The sequence below is a fragment of the Lagopus muta genome, chromosome 1 (assembly GCF_023343835.1).
Source record: "Lagopus muta isolate bLagMut1 chromosome 1, bLagMut1 primary, whole genome shotgun sequence".
NCBI classification, from domain to species: Eukaryota; Metazoa; Chordata; class Aves; order Galliformes; family Phasianidae; genus Lagopus; species Lagopus muta.
Genome location: NC_064433.1, coordinates 117,929,391 through 117,943,579, shown reverse-complemented (window position 1 = coordinate 117,943,579; position 14,189 = coordinate 117,929,391). Strand labels below are relative to the sequence as shown.

Sequence of the window (14,189 nt, the reverse complement as noted above, 5' to 3'; positions counted from 1 at the left end):
TAACAGCATACAGTGTATTAAATTTCTCTAACAATAAAATTTAATTTCCAAAAATAGAATCTGTATTGAACAGTCTTCATTTATGTACAGTCTGTATAAAACAAGTGTTAGGGATTAATCATGTGTTGGTGTGTTCATACATTTTTGCTCAGCATCAGTATTTCTACGTCTCTCCTTTATTTGGGCTTTTGAAGACAGGGATCCTTCAGCCTGCATTTCAGGAGCATGTTCTTACAAGGCTGTTTGACCTGTCTATTTGTAAGACCGATGCTCTGAAAGTAACACCTCCTATTTTATTATGTTGATTCATGATGACAGAGGCAGACGTTGGTGGTATGACAGCAGAGGTTGAACCTTCCCACCAATATCCCATTGCATTTTGTTGCCGTGTGACAGATGGCAGCAGAGGGTCACTCTGACATGGAAGTGCAGATGAAGCAAAGATATGCACTGAGTTCCTCCATGCAGAAAAAATGGCAGCCACTGACATTCATCAACGCTTATGAATGTTTCTGGAGACCAACCAGTGGATGCGAGCACAGTGAGGCAGTGGATGGTGCCTTTCAGTGGTGGCAACAGTGACAATGGGTCACCTCAGCTGGTGCAGGTTTTTACAAGCACAGCATGCAGGCTCTTGTTCATCACTGATGAAAGTGCATAGCTAGTGGTGATGACTGTTAAAAAATAGCGTTTTGTAGCTGAGAATTTGTTCTATCAAATAGTGTTATTGTGCTCTTTGTATCTGTTGCAGTTCCATGGAAATAAATGCAAGGTATTACTTTCAGAACAGCTTACATATGAAGATTGAAGGCTCACACACCTTGTATTCTCACTGTACAAGGTTAAGGTGAAGCATAAACATCAGAACACTGGTGCATGTTTATATTCCCATGAAAAAGAAATACTTTGGCTCTGCGGTAAGAAAAGAATTTAGCTAAACTCACCATAAAGACCACCCCTTTTAATATCGTCTTCCTTTATTACACATAATCCACTATTCCTGCTCCATAACCAGGAATACAGAACAGGAAATTAGATATTACATTCTTCATTCATTCTGAATTTGGTGAAGTCTTTTTTAAACTCTTTTGTCTATATTCATTCTTTTTAAAAAAGAAACCAAATTAATTGTAAATAATTACTTTTTCTTTAATAAAGCATTTATACCACTTTTCCTCAAACTTCTAAATATTATATTCCCTGATCTCAGATTAAATCATTCCTGAATATATACATATTTCTCATTAGTTTCTGTGCTCTTTTATTTCATCAGTACTTTTGTGTTAAGCAAAATAGACAAGAAGAAAGTGCTGATATAAATGTACAAAGAAGATGTTTCCCATGGAGTGTTGCAGAATTAGGAAGTTCAGTCTTCATACAAATATATAAAATATTTCGGATGATATCCATTCATGGAATCTGTTTGGTTTCTTGTCGGACCTGCATAACAAATACAAGACCAGAAATTAATAATTTGTCAGTGATCTAACAGCTGTTTCAAGAGAATGCAGAGAAATACCTGCAAGTTGTAAGGGGGAGTATATTTCCAGCACCTGCAGTGTACTTGTTTACACCTGAGCTCAGAGAATAGAGAGTGGGTGTGAAACAAATCTTGATCCACAGCTTTATCCACCCACTGTCGAAGAATCCATCTGATGAAACTTCATGACTCTAAAAAGCCCATTAACTCTTCAAGCGTTGAGTTTTGCCCTCAGTAAGGATATTTCCTTCACTTGTCCCTCTCTAGTTGCCCCAGCACTACAACTTTCTCAGGGAAGTCCCAGTGCTATTTCAGCAGGCACAAACTGCAAGTCCTGTGGCACAAGACAGCAGCAGGACTGTGGCACAGATCCTGTTTCTGCTTCAATTTTTGGGATCAACCAGCATTGGAACACAGTAGAATCATAGAATCCTTAGAGTTGAAAGGGACCTCTGAAGGCCATCTAGTCCAACTGCCCTGCAATGAACAGAAAGATGCGCAGCTGGATCAGGGCCTTAACCAGCCTCACCTTGAAACTCTCAAGGGATGGGACATCAACCATATCAACTAGACAGTCTGTTCCAGTGCCTCACCTCCCTCACTGTATAAGATTTTTTTTCCTTATATCCAGCCTAAATCTAACCTCTGAGGCTGAAGCCGTTTCCCCTTGTTCTAACACCACAGACCCTGCTAAAGAACCTGTCCCCTTCTTTCTTGTAGCTCCCCTTTAGATACTGAAAGGCTGCTATCAGGTTGCCTTGCAGCCTTCTCTTCTCCAGACTGAACAGCCCCAGCTCTCTCAGCCTTTCCTCATAGGAGAGGCATTCCATTCCGTGGATAAAACTCTTCATACAGTACACTTGATGCAGTAGCACAATAGTGTCTGTTGTATAGATCCCATCAGTGTTAATTTATTTATTATGTTAAGCAGTGTAAGGGGGTATTAGCTGCTGTCTGTGGAATGATAAGCAATTTCCATTGACCCATCTGCGGTGATTCTTTCCTGCATTGTCACAGCTAATTTGAAACAGCATAGGGTCTAATCCTGTTCCCTTTGAAGTTAAGGGGCGCTGGAGGTTGCCATTACATCAGCGGTTCCAGACAGTCTCAATACTGAGGAAAGGGGTTTGAAAATATCTTCCAGTTTTTCAAGATATTAACTTTCTTAGAGCAGGTGTTTAATGAAATAGGATTTAAGTATTTGGGGTGAAGGAATATCTCTCTATCTTTTTTTAAATTTTCTTAAATTAGTGAACCTGTATTGAATGCTCAGAAAGTAGAGAAAAAGCCACAGGACAGTGAAAAAAATGGCAACCTTCTGTATTTCACAATACGTCATTTAAACAGGGTTTGCTACACTTTATGTTGGGGCTGTACACATTTGAATAAATATTGGAGGGACATTCAAAAGACTCAAACTACTTAGCTTTGAGAAGACACTGGTGGAGAAAAGAGGTGCTGTTCAGAAAACCCTAATATGAACTGCTTGGAAGTGTTGGTATCTTTCGAATAAAGAAGGCTAAAGAAAAAGAACTGGAGTTGAAAAAGGGAGAAGGAGTTATTGTCCAAAGGAAAGAGATAAACAAACAACAACAAAAACCAGTGCTACTAGCATGATCTTTGGCCATTAGCAACCAAGCTTAATCAAGTCTTAAACTGACTCAGTGATGCAGTGTACTAGTCTGCTTCAGCTAAAACTTCCCCACCATCAGGTAATTTTATGTACTTCTGATCTCAAAAACAAAATCAAACCTTGAAGCTGTATTTGATGGCTCCCCAGGATACGCATGCACGTGTAATCCTGTCCTGTATAATTACTGCCTGCCTACACACACTCTCTTATGTTTCAGTTGAGTATTCTCTTTCAAACTGTTCTGTGCTTGTTCCTGAATATCACAAGGTGGCTGTTTTGCAGTGGTGGGTGGATAAAACATTACTAGCTATGATTAAATGCAAATGCTCATGCCTGGGCTCAGAATAGAGGGTATCTATTAGCACCGGTGTGCTCAGCACAGTGGGCACAAAGAAATATAATTCAGCACTTGGTGGCACAAATGTTTTCAGATCCTTCCACTTAAAGAGGACAGTGTCAGGCTGTTTCTAAATATATTATGGGCAGGTTCACAGAGTGACAGCTGTAACTCAGCGTCCTCTTTTATAGGTTATGTGCCTTTTTTTATATACCTTTCTAGCAGATTCGTGGTTAAGGTTGTACTTCCTTCAAGTGCCATCCTGTAGGAGACATCTGCCCTGTGTAGGAACTCCACGCTCATCTTTCCCTACCTTAGTCACCAAGTAGTTTAGCCTTTCCTTGTTTCCTGAGCCCATTATAGCAACCGTTCTGTGCTATGCACACCCAACCTTCAGGGATCTTGATGCAGGTATGAAAAAAAATAGAGCCAAACTTTCATTAGTAGTGCCCAGTGACAGGATAGGAAGTAACTGTCAGAAATTGGAATACATGGAATTTCATGTAGACAGGAAAATGAACCTTTTTAATGCACCTTCGGTGCACCCAGCCCTCAGAGACCTGCAGGGGCTGCATGTGCTCCAAGCAGGGGTCAAGACAGGTGATCTCTAGGGGTGCCCTTCAGCTTCAGCCAGCCAGTAGGTTTGGGCATGGCTTATGGTCCCAGGAGAGCTTGTCCCTCTGTTGTGAGGGTCAGGGTGGTTTTGTGGATGAAGTGAAAGATCCTTATTCGCCCTTGCTTCTCTGTGGGTATGTCAGTGTAATTACAAACTAAAACAACAAAGTGTAATTTGCCATATTATTGAGTGACTAAAACTCCAAATAATCAGCTGCTTGGGTTATTTTCAGCTGCATGCTCAATTTCTTCAAGTACTCCCTGGTCCTTCCCCAGTTTTCAATCATTTTTCCCCTCATTGCTCCCAGATGTTTGATACCTATCTCTTGCTAAATCTATGTTAATATCACTTAATACTTTGACAACCTCAAGGCTTAAGTGTCCCAGCTGGCATCATATCACATAGAACTGAACACATGTTTCTCTTCTTCCCCAGTGGCACAGGACTCTCATTAGGCAGAACATCCACCAAAAAGTCTGTTATCTCCAGTCCTCCCAGTCACAACAGAGATATAGCAGACTTAATCCAGAGAAAGCCAGTTGTCTAGGGGCCATATATCAGAAGGAACCATCCCTGGAGGCATTAAAGACTAGGTTAGATAGAGCCCTGGGCAGCCTCATCTGCTGGGTGGCAGTCCTGCAACCTAAGCCATTCTATGATTCTTTGAAGACTCATTAATTAACAAGATGAACAAAAAATTAATACAGCCAACAGAACTCTGTTACTTATAATCTAAATGCAGGGCCAACAAAAGTCTCATGGTAAGCCTTACCACAGAACTCAGATGCAGAGGAAAATAAAGGCCAATTCTTGTTCTTGAATTTTGTATAAAGCACACTGCTTGCAAGTAGTGCTATTTTAACACCTGCTAATAATATTATCTTTCTCTCAAGTGTACTTCCCGCTCTCTGGTTGCTTATAATTGCAGTCAGTGGACCCTCTATTATCTCCCCATGATGCTTCAATCCACTCAGACCGCCTTCTGGCCAGCTACAGTTCTCTCTCCCAGCTCCCAAAGGCACGTTATTTTTAGAGCTCAAACTCCTCCAGAGATCAACGGGAGTCCATAAACTCAAAAATAGGTTGCTTATGGTACATTAAAAATCCTTACAGTCATGTTCTCTGGTTATTCTTTCAGCTGCTGCAGCTTATCTACTAGTGCCTCTTTTGCCACCTCAATCAACCTTATTCTGTTGAACAACACTGCTTTTTAAAGAAAACAGAAAGGTATGTACTTGACAGAAAATGCAAGCTTAAATGTTGTCATGATTAAAGACAGATTTAAGCACAAGCTTAGAAGCTTTCTTGAATCACGGAATTAGCCTTTTTTCCAGTTCTCAAGCTTTTCTTCTTTCCCATTTTGAGAATCTGCAGGGCTCTGATTACAGTCAATGAGATGCCACAGTTAGCTTCTGTAGCAAAAAAAATGGCTAGGTTCCTGAGTTTTTTAAACAAAGGAAAAAAAAATGATGGCTATTTTAATGTAAGAGATTATTATATTTAATGTAAGAGATTATTTAGCTTACTTGTTTGTTCAACATAGATGAAACTTTTAAAATAAATCTTCATAAATCCATGAGTTTCAAAATCTCACTTAAAAAAAAAAAAAAAAAAAAAAAAATCAGTTTTTAATGTAGCATCTCCTTTATTTTTTTTTCCCTGCTGTAAATGTGCCCAAAGAGGTAAAGATTTATTTAAAAAACAAACAAACAAACAAACAAAAAAACAGTAATCTCAAACTGTCAGTATTTTCTATTCTTCTACAACATGTTAGTTGAAGGTAGAAGAAATAAGAAACAAATCTAAATGTTGTCTGTACCTCCATACATACAGCAAAATCACCACGTTCAGTGCTAATATTATATAATTAAAGACTGTACACGAATCACCAGATGGCTAAGTAAAATTTCTCTTTATCCAAACAGCATACAACCCTATATATTTAACCCTAAAATTCTGATAAAGCAGCTGGCTTTGTAATAAGTGCCCTCACAAAGGAGAAAACAGGCATATAGCATTAGCACTTCATAGAAAATCAGTGATTACAGCAAGTGCACAAAGGTTCAGTAAATGCCTCCCACTCAGCAAGCTTCCAAAATGAACGACCACATGATGTTTACTCCTCACCAGAACCCATTTATAGATCTCTTACTCACCACTGTCACAGTCGTACATGCAACGTTTAAGAAGGCAGCAAAAAGTCTCCTCCATTTGGGAGGGGACGGGGTGGTTACAGTGGGAGAACTGCGTCTTTTCTTTAGAATAGTGTTTCACCAGGCAGTGAAACGTGGTTTAAAACATGCAAACTTTGAAGTCTATAATCATCGGAAAACATTAATTACATACCCTGGCTATACAGAGATTGACAACAGGCATGGATGCTTGAGAAAATTTTGCACAGGAAAACTTTGGTTAAAAAGGTAAAAAGTGTCTCTTCAAGTGCAAAATGATGATGACTTCCTACGGAGTTAGGAGACCCAGGAGAGACTTTTGCTCCCACAGCTTTTAAGTGACATCTGGGCATACCCGGTGAATAAGCACTCTGGGTATCAATTTCAGTAAGGTAAGAAGGGGAAGAGGTCACGAACTTTTCTTAGTCTGGAGCAGATTTAACCTAGAATTCCAACACACTGATCTTCAGAAGGAAAAGCTTCTGCTAAAAGGTGTGTGGAATGTGAAATAGAAGTGGACTGTCTCCTTTGGCTCCCTAGTTCTATTTCCCTACTGGTGAAAGCCTTGTCCTTCCTGAGATAGTAATCTGAAGTTCAAAGAGATCTGCTTTAATTCAACTGCTCTCACTTCCCGTTAGTGGGCACCACTGGCTGAGATCATCTTCTCCTGTTCCACTGCTTTAACATTGATATCATGTCTGGAATTACTGTCTGCACAAGCAGAGGAAGAAGCAGTAGGAAGTTAAATGTGCTCAAAGTGAACATACTAGAACTGTGATGGGGATAAGACCATTCAAGTAGCAAAGAGAGCTTCATCCTTTGAATTCCCCCCAGTGATAGCTGATTAACTTTATTAAAATTAAAATATCTACTTTAAATTAAACCATGTTTTACTTCTTCTGTGTTTGGATTATTTTTTTTTCAAATTATTTCAGCATATTTCTTATGTTTCTGGTCAGGAAAAAATAGCAGCTCTCACATAATTGAACACATCTCCTAAAACTTCTCGAATACATTTCCTCTCACATATCTTTTCTGGATGTGGCCCTGGAAAGCCTGCTCTGGGTGTCCCTGCTTGAGCAGGTGTTGGACTAGATGGACTAAGAGGTCTCTTCTAACACCAGTCATCCTGTGAGCCTATTATTCTATGAAATATTGAAAAGATTAAGTAGTTCCTCCTATTTTTTGGTTCCTTCTCTTATGTTTTGGCTTCTTACCTATACTAAATTGAAATGCATAGGAATCTGCATGAAAAATAGATTCACACAAATACACACAGAGTTTCAGAACAAAAAAAAAGGTCAGATTTTTTTTTTTGGAGGTTTATCTGACAAATAATGTCAGAAACAAGTGCTGAAATACAAAAATTGTCATTTTTATGACAACTTTTTCTTATCTTTATCATGGCATTTGCTGAAAGACATGTGTGGTTTTCCCATGCATATGTTGTTCTTCAAACTAACTTACATCTATCTTTAGGCAGTATGACATGGGGAACTAAGGAGAGTTCTGACCCAATTTACTCCCTATATGCTGCCATAGCATATAACATCTTGCTCCCTACACTAACACAAAGCTTAGTCAGCAAAGAAGCTTGCAAAGGAGAGGCAATTCAGTGTGGTGGCTCTGAAATGACAGCTACCAAACGGAGGTCTTTCAGATCAATATGTTATGGCAGCAAGTTTACCTCCTGCCAAATATAGAACATAACTGTGACAATTTTGAAATGTATAAATTGGGCACTCAGCTGATGTTACATAATTAAGAAGAATGGCATTGCACTGAAATAATGACTGCTGTAATAGTTTGAGTGGTAAAAAAGATTAGATACCAGCATATGTTGGAAGCTCTTTGGAAGATTTTTGGCTCTGCATAGTTGTATTAAACTGTGCATGGTTGCTAGGCTGTCCTCTTAGTTATTTGGAAACTGTAACTACTTGGGCACAGCAGCACTTGAATTAAGCAAGTGGTTCACGGTGAGTTAATATGCATGAAAAAGAGTACACGTGAACATTCATAGATGTATTATTCATGGTGAGGTTTGTGCATGGACTCCCGGTTGAAGCCAGTTGAAGCAGCTTCAAGGTAACCAGCTGCACTCTTGCCTTCTCAAGATGAGAAAATGCCTGCAGCTGGATAAGTGAGGAACAGATCTCACACCTGAAAAACGTATTATGATTTTTTTCCTCTTGAATAACATCTGTTCTTAGAGATGAGCCAATCTTTCCATGTGTATGAATAACATAACGTGAGAGATTGTAGGTTTCAACAAAATTTACAAATTTTACTATTGTTACATGATTATAGAGGCATGGAATGGCTTGCATTAGAAGGGACCTTAAAGATCATCTACTTCCAGCACTGATCATTACTTCCAATCACAAATTAATTCACTGACAACTAATGGCAAATTGGTCTTCCAGAGACCAGTAGACTTCATAGACTTCTGTGCTTACTAAGTACCTGATCATTTGTTTTGGAAAGTTAAAAAATTTCTGTTGTATAGAATGTAAAGAAGTCTAGTTGCTGCTTAGAGTATAATATCTTGAAGTTTTTCTCACGTTATGTTTTCCTTAAGCCTTCCTCCCTGCAAGGAACCGGAGAGAAAAACAGAGGTGGCAGCTCTCAGCGGATCCAAGCCAAGTTTTGCAGGGCAGGGTCCCACATTTAGGAACTCTGTCTAAGGACTTCAGTGCTCTTACAAGCATCTAGAAATCCTGGGCTCATACAGGCATCTGGTATGTCCAAGCTCCCTACTACAGATTTGCAGTACAGAGTCAAGCAGCTCCGCAATCTGTAAGTAGAGCCATCAGCACTCCTTGATTCCACGTCCAGGCTGAGAATCTTTGGGGTAGTCAACCCACCCTACACCTGGAAATCACCAGGTTGCCCTCACTTCCCAGGATATTCCTAGGGGAGATCCGAAGAACAAATGCTGATTGTTTCCTTGGGCAAAAAAAAAAAAAAAAGGAAAACTGAAAAATTTCTGTTTTTTTTCCTGAAAATAATTCAAAATTTTGGATCTCTGAAAAGACCTGATGCCCATAAAGCCATGATTCTTGACATGAGTTATATTGTTTTCCTGTCTTGATAGTCAAAAACAAGATGCAGATGATGCAAATGATATTACATATTGTTCCTAACAGACCAATGTGTTGCAACTAGTATCACTTTCAAAAGTGAAGAAAACAAACAAATCAGATTTCAGCATTTCCAGTGAAAAAGAAAGGACAACTTCCTAATAACAAATGCCCCTTCTTCCTGATTAATACTACTTCAGAAAGTTTTGGATTTGTAATCTGTGACAAACATTATACTCTATGGACAATGGAAATGTATTAGGAAATTTTCTCCCTTCTACTCAGTCTTATCAGTCTCTCTTTTTTTTTCTTCTGTTTAATCTCTTGGCTCAGGTCAGAAACTCACCTATAACAGTACATTATGGCCCGCTAGTTATTATCATTTAGATGAAGAAGCAGATTTTTTTTAGCTTATTGATTCATTACGCTGTATTTATTGCTACAAATGTGCTGGTTTTATGGATGAAAATCAAGTTTCTTAAAACTGGGAAAGCATATCTTGCAGTGTCTCATATCCAAAAAGCTCATAGAAACAGAGTCCTTACAGATTGTTTCCAAAAAGGTAGTACAAAGAGAACATACAAATTCTGAAACACTTTCTGTTATTTTACTACTGATTCTGTGACTTTCTCCAAAGTTACCATTCATGTTACCATTCACACTTTCTCTTCATAGTTCACACGTCTGGAAGCACACTGGTTGTGGCATATGTAAGTTTATCTCACATTAAATTCAGGTTTCCATTTTAGTTTTCTGCTTTTCATTAATGCTTACTCTCCAACTTCTTATAAAGTGTCAATAAAAAGATTTTGCAGACTCATCTTCAATTGCTTTGGGAGTCTATTGAGGTCATTATGATTTTTAATGGGAAGCAAAGATCAAACAGTATATAATAAACACTGTTTAAAACTACTGATGAGAAACTACAATAGTTCTTTCTATCTGTTAATGAGAACTATGTTGTGGTACTTACTACCTATGTAATTATTACCTTCTGAAGGGAAAATACAGCTTCTCCTCTGGGGTACTTTACTAAGTCCTGTTATGCTTATGCAGGTGTGTGTCTATAATTATTATCCTTTGTAATTACTAATCAATATAGAAATTCTTTTCTGACTTTATATAAAGCTGCTCTCATCCACCTAAACCACCTTCTCTTTAAAAATCATTTGAATTCTCCTTGTGGGATTGCTTAAGGACTTGGTTTCCTTTTTAAGGTATCAACCTGACTGTATTAGCAAGTATGCCCGAATAGTCTGTTAATAAACCACATGACTTACATGTCTTAAACAGTAAAAATATGGCATTGAGATTAGAAAGGGATTTCCAGGACAGTCCAGTTTTAATTTAGTTTCATTCCACATAATACTAACTTAGATTCTCAAGATAAAGCCTTACAAAGAGAATGAAAGTTCAGCAACTGTTGTACAGAAAATTCATCAGTAAGGAAGTGAAGGCCTAAGAGCCAATCCTGCAAAGTACTTATTACCTCCTCTGAGATGCTACAAATCCTATTGATTTCCCCCATGATAGCCAAAACCACTTATCAGCTTTCAGGCATAGGGTGAAAATTAGACAGTAGAAATGTAACTGGGTGGAGGTGCACTGTGAAAATAAAAAAGATGTTGCTACGTCCCAATGAGGAAAAAAAAATAATTAGGCTGGTAATCATGATGTTTACGGGATGAACATATGTACAGAAGGGGACAGGCTAAGCATGATAAGAAATAAAATAATGATTGGTAAGATATAAAAAGCAGTAATAAGAGACAAATTTCATAAGAAAATGTTAAAAGAAAAGCAGTGCTATCTGAAACAGTAGGACTTTTTGTGTATGTGTGTGTATTCACTGAAAATGATGAAGCTCTGTAAAGAGGCACTCACTATTGTAATATGAAATGCACCTACTGAGAGTTAATTGCATTACTGGGGTTTGCCAACTAGCATGTGTCTCTGAAATCAAACTTTCTAGCTAGAAAAAAATGTATATGGTGGTGAGTGCTCTCACTGCAAAGACTCCCTACAGTCAGCTCTTGGTCACCAACCACTGAGATAAGAGGGGGTAAATGTCTCACAGGTGTCTGAGGCTGAAGTACAAGAGGCAAGGACATGGTGACTGGTATTGCTCTCTGTAACCTTGGTTTAACATGGGAAAATATAAAGCTAAAATACAGAATTCCTAGGATTCCAGGAAGGTCATGAGATATCCCACTACAAGCACTACAGTACCTAGGAAAAAAACCCTCTCATGTCACAAAAGGCAGAATAAGCCGTGGGTCCAAGAGCATTTTGTAAAACCTTGCTGCCTGCTTTCATGGCAGGCCCATTTACTTCAGTCATAGCCAGTGGATGAAAATACGTGACAGGGCCAGGCTCACATCTCAGAGTGAGCCATGAACAGTTACGCAGGCCAGCCACTGAAGGAGGACATCTTGCAGCCTTGGAAATCCTCAGCTGTTAGCTCGGTCTATAAAATTTTGCAAAAATCTTAACAGCCCTTGTTTGCACCAAGCCTGCAGCATCATTGGCTTGAAGTCACTGCATGTCCAGTGCCATTTTCAGCACAACATAAAGACCATGCTGCTCACTTACTGGCATGGAAAGTTGTAGAAATACTTATTCCAAATGTAATTATTCTGCTATTTCAGATTGGGCAGGAAACTAGAAGTCCAATGAGTTAAACAAAGCTTCTCATGGAAAGTGCTTGATATAGTTTAAAAACTTTGATTCTTTCTCAGGAAATTGAAAATCCTCAGATGTTCTGTGCTTTGAAAATTCAAGCCACTCCATTTTGGTTTGTTTTTTAGAAAAATGGTTGATCTGGGGGAGAGTGAAATTTGAAGAAATGTGACTTTTTACAGACACTTTTATGCTATAGTAATGATTCTTACAGTTAAATCTTTTCAGCAGTCTTAACATAGTCAAGCATTGCAATGTAAGTATTTGTGGGGATGAGCTCTTAGCTTCAAGATCATGCTGTTACATGAACTGTCTAAACACACTAAGATGCATAATTGTGCTATGTGATTAAATGATGAAAAATGACTTTTGAATAAGTTGTATTAATATGCTACAGAATTTCTAGAGGGAGGAACTTGCCTCAGACTTCCTTTACACTCGTGCTTTAAATTATGTACAAATCTTTCTCATTAATCCAGAAGCAACAACTCGCTTGTATTTTTAAAATAAAAATTTGTAAGCAAGAGACTGTAAATTTTTGTACTGCGGGAGTAGTAGAGTTGCAGGGGAGATGCTTGTCAAGCCCACAAGCAGATGTCTTCATTAATGACACATTTGAATGCCACTGATGCCTGATTACATCTGTGGAGCTGATTTTTCAAAAACTATACAAGGAACTATATGATAAAAACCGCATACTAAAACAATATTAAGTCAATAAATGACTCTTGTAAGTATCAGTTAATTAGATAAGGCTGAACACAAAGCCTAATCGTGCTTATTTGCAGACATAGGTATCAAATTTTCTTTCAGGTGTACTTCAAGTGTACAGTCAGGATTAATTCGTCTACACCAGTGAACCCATAAACAGTCACCCACAGCTTCCATACTTCCTGACTTTTCAGTTCATACCACACTTGCACCTTCTCTGAACGTTTTTATTTCACTATTCTCCATAATCCATGTATCCTGCCATTCATATTTCATCACACTTTCCACCTCCCATGGAACTTTAGTGTTTGAGGGAAAAGGTCTAAGAATTAGAAGTTAACTCATTAGATTTTCAAAGACCTTGGCAAGACAGATTTTGTCTTTCATTTGTCACTGAAGAAAGTACGCATTAGATGGAAAGATAGATTCTAGAAAGGAATGCTTTAAAAAAATGTTTTTGCAAAGTGAAGTCTGATCATGTGTATCCTGAAGGTAACAATTTTAATGCCATTTGTACATATGTAATTTGGGATTAAAGCTATATGTATTTGTATCACGACTGTTTATGAATTTCAAATTCCAAGCAATGAAACTAGACACGAACAGCATCTTTGTGTACTGCAAACATAGACTTTCTTCTTTCAGTGAAGAGAAAGGGGAAGATGACGAGAGAATTATTATGTTGGATAATTATGGGAGAAAAACTGGAGTTTGCTTGATTTGTTATTTGAGCACTGACATGGGCTGAAGCTGCAAAAGTTTATTTAAAAGCAATGAGCATTTATACCTTAGATTATGCCAAGCATCAAACTGGTCCAGTATTTTCTGGTGGACCATTTCTCTGCTGCGAAAGGTTTATGCTTTGGAAGTGTAACGTTTTATGGAAACATCTTGCTTCCAGCAATTCTCTTGGTGCAGTACGGAACATTGAGCATGACTGATCTGGACAGTTTCTTATCATCCCCCACACTGGCTGCCTGGCAGCCTGCCTGGATGATGGTGCTGCTCCTTGTAATGGGCTTCTAAGGGCCAACATTTTCAGGCCTGTGAAACTCCCAACCTTAATTCCTGCTCAGCATTCCCATCATTGAGAACTTGCAGGAGACAGTCTTGCTAATCAGTGGAGAAGTACTTTCCTTTTAAACTCTATTGTATGGTTTAACCAAAGCTGTTCTTGTACTCTTGTACAGCTGAGGACAGGGCCCAGCTTTGCAGTATAACATAAAACTGGCATTTCTATACCGGCCCCACAGTCCCCACCTCATCTCAGTCTCTTGCTCTATTGACCTCCAGCTTCCATTCAGGCCAAACATATAAATACTGTCTGTCCTTCAAGGTTCATTCTGACAGTTTCAAACTCTAATAATCATATTGTATGTCCCACCTCTGTCAGACTGTGAGACCAGATAAAAATATATAGAGAGAGAGAGGTTTCCTCCGCATTTCATTTACTTCTTGGTGATTTGGCTGTGAGGGTTTGCT

At 38.6% G+C, this 14,189-nt stretch overlaps 1 protein-coding gene across 1 annotated transcript in view; it reads right to left on the bottom strand.

The window, feature by feature from the left end:
* The window catches only part of SMPX (small muscle protein X-linked), a 40,314-nt gene continuing 26,125 nt past the window's right edge, over positions 1 to 14,189 (bottom strand). Inside the window, exon 4 of the mRNA XM_048955369.1 lies at positions 1 to 1,440. The gene's annotated coding sequence lies outside the window, so the exon portion shown is untranslated. The remainder of the gene's footprint in view (positions 1,441 to 14,189) is intronic.